Below are 15,794 nucleotides of genomic sequence, written 5' to 3'. Positions count from 1 at the left end.
ATCGGAAAATTAACAATCCAATCTGGAAGGAGAGGTGGAAGGAGCGGACTCAAGGTTGGAGCAAGGGGGCAGTGAAACCCCCAGAGCAGAAACTCAGAGTCGTGAGAGACGAGAGCCGACCGGCCAGGACAGCCAGAGCAGTCGAGAAGGTAGAGCGAGAGAGATGGTGAGGCCCAGCGGAAGAGATGTGATAGCCACCCCGGTAAGATGCACGTCAGGGGGGCGAGTAGTGGTGAGACCATCCAGGTTCCGGGACTATGACTTGCATGATGGACAATAACCCCCCAGACTGTGTTTGTTCTAGTGGTATAAAAAGTGGGAGATATGTAGAGTCGGCATTCTAGTGTTCACGCTACGTCACCACGTAGCGTGAACGGCGGCCATTTTAGGTCACGCGCAAGGAGCGCGTTATTCGAGTGCCGGAGCCACGGGCAGTGCAGCAGGCTCGACGCTCTCTGTATAAGGTGATTAAATAAAAATAATACAGTGCTTCTACCACCTAGACTCCTGTCATATGTGGGGAGGAACCAAGAACATTACAGATACTTTTTAGAACTTTCACCTTGCTGCAAATTTGTTTGTAACGAGGAACCTATATATTTTTTATTTAAATTTAAAAGGTTTGTCCAAAGTATGTCTAACTGTTGACATGTGTATAGTTTTTTATCTCTAAGGTATATCTCACATGGTTGAGTTAGCTTCTAACATGGAAGCCATCTGAAAAGGCCAACGGGAGAAAATGTTCTCTTGACCAATCAGAAACACCTAGTTTTTGCTACAACGGGCCTCCCGCAGTGCCACCCGTTCTGAAATACCTATTTTTTTTAACCCTTTCAAGCCTACGCCGAACACCTCTTTGAACACAAATTACTTGAAAATGGCTGAAAATATTTACACCAATTCATGAATAAAGTCACTTTATGCATAAAGTCCTAAATTTCTCAACTTGAATATCATTCTATTTAACCATTTTCTCTGTATTGCTTCCCAAAATTCCGTATAGGTATGAACATGGGAATAAGATTCCCGCTTAATGGATCACTGAAAAAAATTTCAAGATGTTAATGAACATTTATTTTGGACAGTTTATGAAGAGTTATTAATAGGTGCAAAAGTTATTAGTGAAACAAAAAACACCTTTCCTGTGGAAACTCTAACCTAACTATAACTACACAAAATGCTAAATGCCACTGTGGAGTTATAGTTAAGTCAGAATTCCCTTTGGAATTTTGGAATGGCTCTTTTTGTTTTACTGGTAACTTTGCACCATTTTATGAACTTTATATATATCTGCATTGGCATCAATGATGAGAAATATCACAGTTTTACTTTGATTCATCACTCTTAATCTCATATTTCTCCTTAATCCTCTCTCCAGCTCCTGGATCAAGGGATATCTTACCACCACTTTCTTCTAGGACAGTGGTTCAGTAACTGTCATCAAGAGATCCAATCATAAAGTAAGCATTTGTTGCAGGAGCAGATGATTTACTCTTCTGTTTGTGTGTGGTCATGGTCAACCCTTAACTTCATGTAATAGTACACTTTCATGTCAGTGCTAACAACAATGTGTTGATTTTGTCAAACATTTGGTGAATACATTTAGTGAAGTCATGAGCTGAAACTCCATTTTATATATTTCAACTGGTATCATTTTCCCCTTGCAGGTACTGACACTAAGGTTAACAATGTTGCTGCATTGACCACAACTGAAGGACGTCAGGTGAAAATCCAATCCTCCTTCAAGCAGCTACCACTGCAGAAGACAAAGAGGAAGATGAACAGGGGATAATAAAGGAGGAGGAGGCCATTACTTGTCACACACAGAATCCAACAAGGGTCCCTCCAGAGGATTGCTAGTCCCCAGACACCTGCTTAGCAGTCACAGATGCTTGTCCCAGCTATGCAGCACTCACCTCAACCCATCCCTTAGCTTACAGGTTCCTCAGTTGACTTTCCTGCACACTCATCCTGTAAAGGTGTGTCTCCAGTCTTCTCTCACTAATATGAGTGAGAGGGCACCCCTGGTGAGGAACATTTCCTCTTCATCAATCTCCCAAACACAACTTGCCACAACTTCCCAGTTAGCAATTCTGACCATAATAGACACCTTATTGGCCATGTCCAACAGCCATGCATGAAAGGGTGGGAGGTGGCGGAATGGCCAAATGCCTTTCTCCAGGAGGATCAGTTTTTCTAAAATCAGCGCACAGTGCAGGGGGTATTTGTGATATGGGGTGACTTTGTGTGAGACTGTGGGCAACCTTAATGGACTCCCTCAGATTGTTGAAAATTAGAGCTATGCCTTTGATGACATTGTGAAAGTTACCAAGAAATGAGAAAGATGCATCCTGATCATCATTGCTCTTGAAGAGAAGACCGTATAAGGCAGCATGCCTTAACCATGAAGACGATAGATGCAATTTAAAACATGCCAGGGGCAGTCTGTATGCCCAAGACATGCACTGTATTCGACCAAGGCATCACAATATAAAAGGCCAACACCACCCACAAAGTCATATGGGAGTCCCCCCACAACATCCAAAAACCTACCACCTACATTTCAGATACCACAAACTCAGTGAGTCAGTCAGAATAACTTTATTTCGCCAACACAATGAAGGCATAAAAAGTATACTACATTTAAAACATTCCACGTCATCACAATAAAATTAAAATACAAAGATTATACAGAAATTTCACATTTTTATAAAAGTATACATATATAATTATTAACACAATTCAGTAAGTTGATTCCTCTTTTAGAAATAAAAATTCATCAAGTTGAACGTCTCTTTTTCAGGGCAGAAAAAAAGAAAGACGCTAAATATAAACAGGTAAGATGGTCAGATAATACCTGCAGATAGTAGAGGGCCACAATACACTGTTTAAAATTCATTTTACGCATGAGGAGGATAATGAACCTTTTCCTTTTGTTACGATAAAATTTACAGAAAAACAAAAAGTGCATATCATTCTATATAGATTGGTCATCAAAGGTACAAAATGAGAGATCAGGGTCAACATAGATATTACAAGGAAGACTCAACATCAAAGGAATATAATTTAAACGGAATCTCACCAAGGTATACCTATGTTGTAGGTTAGTGACGAATGATAAGTATGTTGAGTTTATATCCATTGGCATTATGCTAGAGGCTGTTAGGTATGTTTTAACTGTCGACAGCTTGGTATTTAGAGCCTCCCTTCTTGTCTGTAGATTAGATAGTAGATGAACTTTCAAGTCATTCTTAGATATAGACCAACAGGCTGCAGGCTCTACAAAGCGAAGATGTAACCCAGCTACTTTCAAAGTAGATTCAACATATTGTAGCCAGTTTATATCACCCACCCCGTCTAATTTCAAAACATCCTTTATAATGTCTCTTGTCAGTGTGAGGGTCTCCTTTCGCCATATTGAGTGCCACGTTAAAATCAGCACCACAGAAATTTTGTCAGTAATATAAGGGGCTCTCAATTCCATATGGCACTTAAAATTGGTGCATGTATTCGGCAGTAAAAGTAACTTTTTTAAAAAGTTATCTTCGATAGATTGCAGTTTCGCACTGTCTCTGATTTCCCAGACAGCCCCTCCATTAGTGGCTGCCTTCATGTCTACCTTTGAAGATACCTTTGTACCTTTGTACTGAATGACTTCAATCCCTTCATGTCCAATATACAACTTTGGATGCGTTACATAGACGACATCCTGTTGGTTTGGACAGGAACAGATTCAGAGATTGTTGCCTTCCATGGTTGGCTGAATGGTAGATCGCCTGATATCCAATTTACCATCCAATCAGACAAGAGGAGAATAGATTTCCTAGATCTGTCCATTATGGCTGAGGATGAGATACTCCACACGACTCTTTACAGAAAACCAGCTGAACGAAATTCATTACTTCAGTACTCCAGTCATCATCCGAGAGGCCTCAGAGACAACCTTTCCTTTGGCCAATTTCTGAGGATCCGGCGTAACTGTAGTAAAAAGGAGGATTATATGGCTGAATCCGTGAATCTGTTGTCACGTTTAATCGAACAAGGATATCCCAAACGACTCGTCAAAAAGGCAAGGAAAAGAGCGTGGTTCAATCCCGAGAGTCTCTCCTGGAACCAACCAAACGCATTAATAACACGGAACAACGCTTAATATATGTAACAACTTTTTCTACAAGAGTATAATCAATAAACATTGGACAATGATCGCAGAGGATCTAGGAAGTACAATCACTCCGATGCATTCTTTTAAGAAGGCCAAGAACATACAGGACCATGTTGTGTCTTCTTTCCTGACAACACCAACCACTTTGACCTTACCAACTATGTGGAACCTGCCACCAATTGTGGGCCATTTTCGCTGGTGCACCTGCAAAGCCTGTCCACAAGCCATTCAAGCAAAAGAATTCCTTTTCAAACATCACCAGATCAAACTAAAATCGCATACTAATACCACAGATGTGATATACTGTGTAATTTGCCCCTGTGATCAAATCTACGTGGGTCAGACACAGCAAAAGGCTAAAGTACGTTTTTTACAACATTGCAGCTGCATTAGATGCGAAGTTGTGGGAGCACCTATGGTCGACCATTGTATTAAAGAAAAACATCCACCTGAAAGTTTGAAATGGATTATTTTGGAACATGTGACACTTGGTCCCAGAGGAGGGAGTATAGCTCCAATTTTGAATATGAGAGAATTGAAATGGATCTTTTTCTTTGACTCTGTCGCAAACGGACTTAACGAATCTGAAAGCAGTTTTGCACCACTAGCTAATTTATAAAGACTAACGTCTCACATTTCCTTTACTCAATTCTCCTGTATCCTATACTTATGATTCCATCTCTGGGGTGCACTTTTACCACCTTGTAAGGTAGGTACGTGCTCCGAACATCTTCTGCAACAGGCCTGGTGTTACACTACCCTGCGTGATATGTGAACACTGTTTCATAATTCATCTGGTTTATTGTTAATGTATATGACATGCTACATATTAGCCAAACAAAGCAGTCAGACGTGTTTACCACCATGGTTTGGTAGGTATGCGTCCTGTAATCATGACCTGGTATATTTACACTTTGAATCCATCCAATAATTTATGTATCGTATTATAGCACCACAGTAACTTGGGCTCTTCCATTTTTTCCATTTTTTCTGTATTTTGATTGGATGACTGTGGACCGTCAACCTCTACCTTTTGCGGTAGTTTTCGAGAAATTGGTGCATTGTGTCTTCACATAACCTTCGCTATACACTGTTATTGATTACTTTTCTCGTTTAGGATTTTTTAGCAGTGTCCGTGTAATACCTAGGAGAGTATTGGATACAACCGACTCCATAAATTTGTTTTTTCTCTAGAGAGACGAGTGGTTGCTTAGTTACCGCAAATACTCCTTAGTCTTTTTTTCGCTTTTTCCGCAATGCGCCGTAGCCACGCCCCTTGAGTATCGCTGTCTAGCCTTTTTTAACTCTGTGCATGAATAGCCTTGCTTGTTACTGGTGTGCCGTTAGTTTTTTCCCGCAACGAAGATGGATTGAATGTACACAGTGTACGGGGACTGTTAGAACCAAAGCCAAAGCCAGGCAGAAACCATCATTCCAGTCAGGGTAAGGGAGTCACACGCCAAGATAACCCCTGCTCACCCCCTTGGTAGCTTGGCACGAGCAGTAAGGCTAAACTCGGAGGCAATGTGTAAAGCATTTGCGCCAGCAAACAACAGCAACAACATCCTAGGCACACCACAAAAGGAACTCCACACAAGGTTATATGAAAATAACTTTTTTATTGTCAAAACACATCAGATAGAAATCACACATGTACATTGTGCCTACTGGCACGGGCAATATTCACAAGGGATTATGTACAGGACAGGGCCACATGGGCCACTGTCAGAATCAACACTTTTAGAAATAGCACTTTGTAGATCATGGAAAATAGGATATAAAATCACTGTAGCACAAATTAGCAAGTATAGCACACAACCAGTAACTACTGGTAACAGGTAAGTACCACCTACGCAACCCTAACCACCTTAGGAGAATGTCACGCAGGGGGCCAGGACCTCACTAGGACCACCTGTACTGGAAAGAACAACCACCTAAGAATAAAATACATTTAGGGGTATCAGCAAGAACACATGACACATGATGCATCAAAACACATTCAGAGGTGCAGGGAAGGAAAAACACATGATGCCTAAAACATTCAGAGGAGTAAGGAAAGAAAACACATGATGCATGAAAATACATTCAGCGGTGTGAGAACAAGGCACATGATGCATCAAAACACATTCAGAGGTGCAGGGAACACAACTCAATAGCGCAAAAACACATGATGCATAAAAACATTCAGAGGTGTAAGATCAAAGTGCGTAATCATATTAAATGCATTACATTTCCTAGCACCACATCACATTGTGCAAAACTCACATTAGGCAATTACCATCACATAGATAATCACATTGCGCCTAAATAAAATCACATACCAGCCCCCATCTAATAAAGGGACTAAAGAGCCCTGTGTCCAGAATGTCAGGGCGCGCTGCCAATGCAGCGCCAGTCAGGGGTGCGCCACCGGCGCAAAACCTAAACGTTGCAGGTGCCCACTACTTGCTGGGCACCTGCGAACAATCACAAGACCTAAACGGTGCAGCTGCCCACTAATTGCTGGGCAGCTGGGAATCAAAAACTACGACAGGGTCCTCACTGACCCTAGAACAGAACTGCGCCAACTGTTGGAGCCACACAGGCTCTGAAAACACTCGTGTCCACGTGGGTGCCACACAGGCTCTGACATAACACATGCCCCAAGCCTCTCTGGGCTCTAAAACAAAATGGCCCCCTGAGCCCTCGGGGGCTCTACACACAAAATGGCCCCCACCGTTGGAGTCCCCCTCCTGGGGACTCGAAGTAAAATTGGGCCACCTAGAGCCTCTCAGGGCTCGTAGAAATAAATATGCCCCCACGAGCCTCTCTGGCTCGATAACCAAGAAATGCCGCCTTGAGTGTCCCGCTCTGGGACTCCAAATCAATAATGCCTCCTCTGGAGCCCTCGTGGATCTGAGTAACCACGGAGCCCGGAGCCTCTCTGGGCTCGAAGACAGGAATGCGGCCCGAGCCTCTCTGGCTCTGCAACAGCAATGTGCCTTGGTGCAGGAGTCCCCGTCCTGGGGGACTCGAGGTCAAGAAGATGCTGCCGGGGTGGGGGAGAACAATGGAGGCACCCCCTCCTCCCTTTCCCGCCCGCCAGCACTCACCGGGAACAGCGCGTCTCCTCGGCACGGCAGCTCCTCTTCTTGGTGCGGGGCTCTCTCCTGCGCTCTCCAGCGTTGGGGCAGGCTTCCACCTCCGGGGCTCCCTCCAGCTCATGGGAGCCCCGCAACACTCCGGCTGCCTCGCCCGGTCCCCCATCTCGGGACCGGGACTTAGGGTGGAGCCGCAAGGCTCCGGGTCACACCTTTTCCTCCGGGGCTCCCTCCTGGTCATGGGAGCCCCGCGACATTCAGTGGCTTGTTCCTGGCGGCCCCGGGGATCTCCCCAGATCACGGGAGCCCCGGGCGGCCATCACTCCTCTCGGTCTCTTCTCTCGGCCGCACTTCTGCCTCCTCGCAGGCCCCGCCCCTGTCACGGCCGGGCCTGCCTGACATCCGGTTTCACGGCGGCGATCTCTGGCGGGCAGCACCGAGGTGTGGGCACCCTCGGTGCAGGAAATAAACGAAGCAGCGAGGTGGCACTCGCTTAGGGCACAAAAGCCTTAAAATAAACGGGGCAAATGCCGGGTGGGCACCGGCTGAGATCAATAGCGCTCCCGAGCGCTAGCAGGAAATTCACAGCGCTCCCGAGCGCTAGCAGGAAATTCACAGCGCTCCCCAGCGCTGAAGGTCCCGAAAAAGCGCCCTCAAGCGCTAGAAGTAAAACAAAGCGCTCCCAAGCGCTAGAAGGGGAAAATAAAGCGCTCCCAGCGCTATAGGCAACCAAAGGTCACCAGTCCAGCAAAAGTACAAGTAAAGCGCTCCTCAGGCGCTAGTGCCCCAAAAGTCTTCCACAAAGTCCTTCAGGGGTCCAAGGGCTGCAGTAGTCCAGGGCTTAAGGTGGAGCACAGCAGCTCCCAGAAAAGGAAAGTCCATCAGGTATCCAGGGGCTGGGCAGGGCCCAGGGATTCCCCTGGGCCCAAGCAGCAGCACGCCCCTGGTTGGATTCAAGTCAGAAACAAGAACATTTTGGAAGGGGACACAGCCCCTTTTTATACAGAGAAATCCTTTGTCTAGCAGGGTGCAGGAAGTGTGAGAACCAGCTAGAACTGGTTATAGGGAATTCCTTTCACTGACCAGGCTAGGGACATCAGACGCACCCCAGGGGGTGGAGCCAGCATTGTGTGGGGAAAACCCAGCCTCGCTCAGGACCCTCAGACCAGACAGTCAATCCACAAGCAGGCCCAGGCTCAGTCCTCCCCTCACATCAGCATGCTAAACACTCCATTCACCACCGGGGCAGACCCTCCCAGACTCTTGGAGCCAGGCTCACCAGCCAGCCTCAGCCAATCACACGCCAGACACAAATAACACAAATATGCCAACTTCTAAAAGTGGCACTTCTACACTAGACACAATCATGCCGCATATACCATTGCGCAGCATTCAATCTCACGAGTTTGCACATACCAAACTCGACCCTGCACTCCCCACACATCAGGAACTACCATGGGCATACATATTCCCCATTCATTCCTATGGGAGGGCAGGTCACTCACCACACATACACAGAGAGCTCACGCACTTAACACTGTACCACAGTGAAAAAGTGCGCAGAGGCCTAAAATCACCAGCACAAGGTCACAGAAACAGGCTAGGAAAAAGCAAAAAGTTTCGGGGTGAACCTGCCAAAAAGGGCTAGGTCCAACAGGGACCTTATATTAGGTAAGGATATCACTTTGAGATCACTGAATGTATACGGAGTAGCCTCCCTTCTTTCGAGTTGTTAGCCAACAATACTACTAGTTTAGTGGTAACTACGTCCCTCCTGACTCCCGTCCTTTAGGTATCTGGACCAGAGAGCTGTCAGCCGCTTGAACTCTATGTATGAATAGCTGAGTTGCCTGCCATTATCTATACTCGCATCGAGGATGGATTGAATAAGTACAATATACGGAAACCTGCTATTAGGTAAGGACATCATTCTGAGACTAGTGAATGTACATGGAGTCAGTCTCTTTCCCCTCTTTTTTGATTGGTTAGTTAATGATATGACATAGAGCTTAGTGGTAATCACGTCCTTCTCCAATTCCGCTCTTTCAGGTATTTGGACCCGAGAGGTGGCAATTTAACATTTATTTGGGATTCTCTGTGATTGAGCAAGAACCGTTTTTCCGTCATTATATTCACGGGCAGGTGAGCGTTGTCACTGATTCTGTTGATTCATATTGGGCATGTTCGATATCGGTTTCCTTAAAAGACATATTATCTTTCAGGATTGCCCTGCCAAGGCGTTTTCTGATTAGCGCATTGACGAAATCATCAGCTTGTTGTCCCCTTGTCTGTTTTGAGTTACTATCGGACAGGTAAGCTGATATTTGGTACATATGGGACGCATAGAATTTTCAGCTCGTTACATTCCTCCTCGTAGTCATCCCGAGAGTGTATTGTAATTGTTGGTCTTTCTCCTCAGTGAGCTTCCACAATAGTTGGGGATACCTTTCACCAATATATAGAAGAAGCGTGGTTCCTTATTCTTAAGGTAATTATTGTATAACAAGAACCCGATGATGTGGGTGGGCTGAGTCGATGACCATCTGGATCAGGCCACACGATATATAATGATTACAACCCTTTCGATGGTATTTTTAAGGATGAGTTACCTGGTTGACATGGCTTTGTTTTTTTAGCTGGGAATTGTGGTTTTTAAGTGTATGTGGACTCGCTTTTTCCACCGAGGTCTATATCGTTTTGCTATGTAATCCTCTGTTTCTAGTATGTGTTTTAAAACTTCCCACAATGTGGTGTACCCACAGTGTTGAGTGAGTGATCTCTATTGAGACCTCCCCCCCTTTTTTTGACTGGAGTTTCTTTTTCTTACCCCTAGGAGGATTGCCCTTCACCCTTCCCTTCCTACCTTGTTGTCCTGACGAAGACCCTCGCCGCAAGGGGTACCTTCCTTGCATAATATTTTGGGTCAAAACGTAGACTTCTACCTCACCCCACCAGCTTCTACCGCTAGCATGATGTACACAGCTGTCTGAGAAGCATGGTTTTATAAAAGTCTTCTGTATTGATTCATACATCTTGTGTGACCCTGAGATCAGGGTATCATCCAGAAATTTTGATGGGAATATAAAAAAAATGTATTTACTGTTTTTCCCTTTTTTCATGTAGGATTGTGTGTATATCCTCACCTTACACCCTCACAGCACTACCACCCCCTCTCCTTCCTACCCACCCCCCTTTCGCATATGGGCATTTATTTAAAACAAATTGAAAAAAAGGCATCTGTTCTAGTGTCTAGCCATTCAACATGGTTCTCAGTACAATGTGAATTAAAACATTGTACATCAGATTTGTCTTGTCTCATGTATGTATATACAAATGTGTCATTATTCGCTGTAATTCTTTTTTTCGGATGTATGACGTTACAACGCCTAATTTTACAACGCCTACCTTTACATCGCAAGTTTTACAACGCATACCATTACAACGCATAGTGCTTTTGGGCGCTGGATAGTGAACACTTTAATTTACTATTCCAACTCCAGTCCCCGTGGATAGTAGGGAAGGTGTTGGATAGTACATTAAACCTATTCCCTATCCTAGAGCGCCCCCCAGCGCAATGCGTTGTAATGGTTTGCGTTGTAAAAGTTGCGTTGTAATGGTAGTGCGTTGTAAAAGTTTTGTTGTAAAGGCTGTTCACCCTTTTTTTCCCTCTCCCAGTCTGGGACCACTCTGTCTACAACGTTTATTTACCCAGGTCCCAGTGACTTATATGGGTTAACCCTGTCTTTCTTAACCTCCATAAGTGGCAGCAGATACCGTCTTAGCTTCATACACTGTTTTTATTACATCTACAGGTTTTAAACTATTTTTTTAAATACATTTGCTTAGGGCCCCAATATTCTTTTCCATCTGCACCACACTATTTGCAATCATGTTTTGCCAGTTAGTTTGATGGTCAAACATAATCCCTAGGTAATTAAAAAAAATCAACAATTCCCAATTTCACTCCTTCAGTGTTAATTTGAGTCAGTTTCCGCTGTTTTGGGCCTGCTACAAGGATAAAAGACTTTGAGTAGTTAACTTTCATATCCAGATTGTTCAAAAATGGCGTTTAATCCAACACTAAATGAAGCAGTGCATTACTGGTACGAGCTAGATGTACTGTATCATCCGTATATTATAGTATTGGTTCCTATATTGAATTTATATAAGGAACATCTGGAGTAGATCCCGAAAGGCAGATTCTACATCATTGGTGTAGAGTGCAAATAGGAAGTAGGCGAGAACACACCCTGCCACATACCTCTCGCAATTTTTAAAAAACTGGTACACTCACCACCCTTTCCATAGCGGACACAGGCTGAGGCCTCTCACAAATCTATTGGAGGCACACTAGGGGGTCGATTCCGATCTGGTAAAAAGCGCTCCAAATCGTCGTACGGAGCATTTTTTCCCGTACGAATCGTACCTGTAAACGTCCCGTACGTACGACGAAGTACGATTCGTACCAGGAGCCATACTCCGTACGAGTTGTACAAGACACCGTACGACTCTAATCTCCGTACGATTCACCCTCGTAACTCGCTGTACGCGACATCTGTACGGTTCACGGCTGGTTTTTACGACCCAGCAAGTACGATACGTGTAGGGTACGCACCGTACGACCTTTTTTCTACGGGAGCTGAAAACAGCCGTAAAAGCAGAGTTCACGCCGAAACAGGTACGGAACGCCCCCCCCGCGTACGGTGCGTACCCATGATCGCAGGGGTACGCACCGTACCCCTGTGATCATGGCGTGTATGAGCCGTACCCCCATTGTACGATCGGTGTACGAGCCGTATCCCATGTACGATCGGTGTACGAGCCGTACCCCCATTGTACAATCGGTGTATGAGCCGTACCCACATTGTACGATGGGTGTACGAGCTGTACCCCCATTGTACGATGGGTGTACGAGCCGTACCCCCATTGTATGATGGATGTACGAGCCATACCCCCATTGTACGATGGGTGTACGGCTCGTACACCGATCATACATGGGGTACGGCTCGTACACCGATCGTACATGGGGTACGGCTCGTACACCGATCGTACATGGGGTACGACTCGTACACCGATCGTACAATAGGGGTACGGCTCGTACACCAATCGTACAATGGGAGTACGGCTCGTCCACCCCATGATCGCAGGGGTACGGTGCGTACCCCTGCGATTATGGGGGTTACAAACTGTACGGTGTGTATGTGTTTGTGTGCTTTTCCATACGACTCGCCCTTACCTGACCTGGACCGTACGAATCGCGTCCTCATACCCCGGTCCGGATCGCACTCGTCGGGTCGTACGGCATGTGTACGAGTCGTACGGTTTGTGTACGAGTCTTACGGTTCACGGTTTCAGCCTTGCAATACGTACGGATCGCGATGGTTCGGACGGATTCACGGAATACGGATCGTACTTCGCAACTCGGACGGACGGGTACGATTCGTACGGAGAGGGCTCTGGATACAAATCGTTCAGATGTTTTTTTTCCCGAATCGGAATCGACCCTATATGTTTAGATGTCAACAGAGACAGCCATTATATATTAGACCTATTTTGATTATAGCCAGCAATGTTTCAGGATATAGCCACTATAGACCCTAAGAGATTCTCACGAGGTGTCGGTCTCTGGAGCAAGTTCAGACTGTCTAGCTGGATGCCTATTGGCACTTGGGGATTTACAAAAGGAACAGTGAACATAGGAGACCCTTTTTGTGATTCTATAACACCATCCCCATTAGGTAATATAATCTGGTCATCCAGTCAGTTGCAGGTAGACAATCCTTCTAGTGCAGCAAACCTGTTCCTAAGAGGAAAAGGTGAAACTAAGGGAGGAAGACGTTGGTTTAACAGGTGACGAGAGGGCTTCCAAATAGTATGTGGTCTAGAAATGGGAAGCTGAGGTGAGGGATAAGGTTTATAAAAGAAACCCAAAGGAAGGGCAAGATTTCAGAATGGAATGATGGCATACTTGGTAAGCCAAATAATAGCTCACCCACTATGTGATGATTATCAAAGTTCAATACAATGCAATCACCTTTAATAGTTTTAGGGGATCTTCCTACCCAAGTAACACTCCTGGCCATAATAATATTTTTATGCACATTAACATTTTTTCCTAAGTATTTAGATAGCCAGTGCTGGGATTTATGTATTAACTGCTCCATAGTTTCTATCGAGTTTGGTTTCAGTTCCGGGGCATTAGCTAAAACTATAACATACGGGCAAGCTGCAGGCGAAAGATCTAACCTTCCTTTAGGTTTTCCAGTTTCAGCTAGGTACTGAGGAGCCCCCCTTCCCGCGGTAGGGGGTTGTGGTCTTCCCTCTAAGAGAGTAGGGAAGATAGAAGGGGTAACATGATGATGGGTACCCGTGGTCGCATTAGATATTTGAGGTTCACCACGTGGCCTAGTGCAACCAATATTCTCACTATTACAATGTGCCTGAATCAGACAAAGACTATTCTGTACGGTGGTTCTCAGTTTTTTGGCTAGATCCTCAACAGAGCCCGGCAAAGCAATAGGCAGCCCTTTTGTTTGTTAAAGATAAAGACTTCCCAGGCTGTCGGTAGCCGCGTCGGGCACCATAGGGGGCCCCCTACCTGGTTGAGGATTAAACCTCACTTCGTCTGTTAACACAGAAGTATTAAGAGGGGCCTGATTCGAAAGATGACAAGCCTCTAGAGAAGACAATTTTCCCTATATTTAGGATAATTTATACCATCTAGGATTTAAAAGTACAGTCACCATAGTCTCTATCCTTTTCAATAAATCAGAATCATGAACATGGTCGATCTCCAAATGGGGTTGGTTGATCGTTTCATTTTGACTAGTAGATCTAGTAGATCTTCGTTGTAACCCAAGTTCTGAATCCAATCCCTGGGCCCGGTGGGTTTGTCTTTGCCAGCCTTTTTAATATTTTAGTTTTAGAGGGCCAGCTCCCTTTCTTTTCCTAGACTTTGCATCTGAATAGTTATTCTCCATTTGGACAGTCGTTAGTTGCTCCTGAGTTGCATTACAGCGTTCAGCTAAAATATCAATAGATGACGATAAGTCACCACTTGAGCTATATCACAGTTGTATTCGCCTATTAATTGCCCAGGATTCATTTGATCAGTAGCTAGACTTCTCCACCTAAAGAAGAACGTTTCTGCATAATCAGTGAGCCCAAGAAAAGCCTTCTCTCAGTTAGCTCGATTTCATGCACAAGAACAGATTTGGCCCTCGTTAAAAAGGCATCCAAGGCCGCAACACGTCCAGGCCCCTGCTTTCCCTTAAGAGCTTTCCATTAACTCATTTTAGTCCTCAATAGTCAGTCTTCAAAGAATCAGAGGATTAAGCCTTCAATAGTTAAAAGACAATGACAGTACCCTTTGTCACCTCAAGCCCAGTAAACAAATGTACCCAAGGAAGGGGCTCCAGGAACCTGAGTGGGCTCGGTAGAACAATACAATCATGTGTAAATGCTGCCAAAGTGACGACGTGCGCAATAAAGTGCAAGTGCTCTCTGCCACACTCCATGGGGGGGCTGCCCAGCAGTTCAAATAGTTGATGTACGAGTGTGCAGTTAAGAAGCGTAATATAGGCAAACACCTCCCTACCTTCTCCTTAGGTGTTGAGGGATCTCCAAGAATGCACCAACAGAAACGGAGGGTAAACACTGCGCTCAGTTATGAGTGTGGGTAAGATTCTCAAATAACAGGCCAAGAGGGCAGGCCTAGCCCAGCCTTTTCTGGGCTATGACAGGTTAGTTGAGTCCCCCACTGGTGCTGGCAACTGGTGCAGAGGTACGGCGTCCCGCGCTGCGGGAGCTGCGCTGGTATTTTAAAGTGCCCCTGGGGTGGGAGAAGCATCAGTACTTCCTGGCGCGCGCTGGAGCCTGATTAGTTGAGTTCCTCACTGGTGCTGGCAATTGGTGCAGAGTTTACTGGAAGCAAATAGCAGCTGTCTGACCCTAGATTAGGGCAGAGGCGGAGTCAGTCTTGAAGGCTCGTGACGTATCGGTCAGTCAGAAGTGAGCAGCCAGCTCACTGAGAGATCCCTCATCATGATTCATATACTCAGTGCACACCATCACGCACCCCCATGAACTCAACACCACCTCAAGCACTACTACTAGCACCATCCTAAGCAAAAGTACAACCAGAATCACACTGTTCCTTTTCAAATGTGTTTACATAGGTATTCTAGTTGTCAACAGTTATCACCTCTATGTTGTTGGATCCTGCAGTTGAAATAGGTTTGCTCCATATGGTGACCTTGCATGTTTCCCAGAGTGTGTAGAGGCCCATCCCATCATTCTTGTTAGCTTTGAGAAATATTGAGATATTGGTCCTCACAGAATCCCTCCTACATTTGCTGTATAGTAGACTGTCCCTCAGATGCCAAGAGGTGTACTGTGTTGGCTTCCTTGGTGTTCTCAGAGAAGTCAAAATTGATGCATGGGCAGACAGTGCCAACTCTTCTATTTCATCTATCGCAACTTGGTCAAGTACCGTTGAGGATTTCAGGAAGTGGTCAAGCCTTGCATACAGTCTATGGGTGGCAGAATAGTGT

The sequence above is a fragment of the Lissotriton helveticus genome, chromosome 7, assembly GCF_964261635.1.
Source record: "Lissotriton helveticus chromosome 7, aLisHel1.1, whole genome shotgun sequence".
Classification (NCBI taxonomy): domain Eukaryota; kingdom Metazoa; phylum Chordata; class Amphibia; order Caudata; family Salamandridae; genus Lissotriton; species Lissotriton helveticus.
This window is presented reverse-complemented; position numbering follows the sequence as displayed.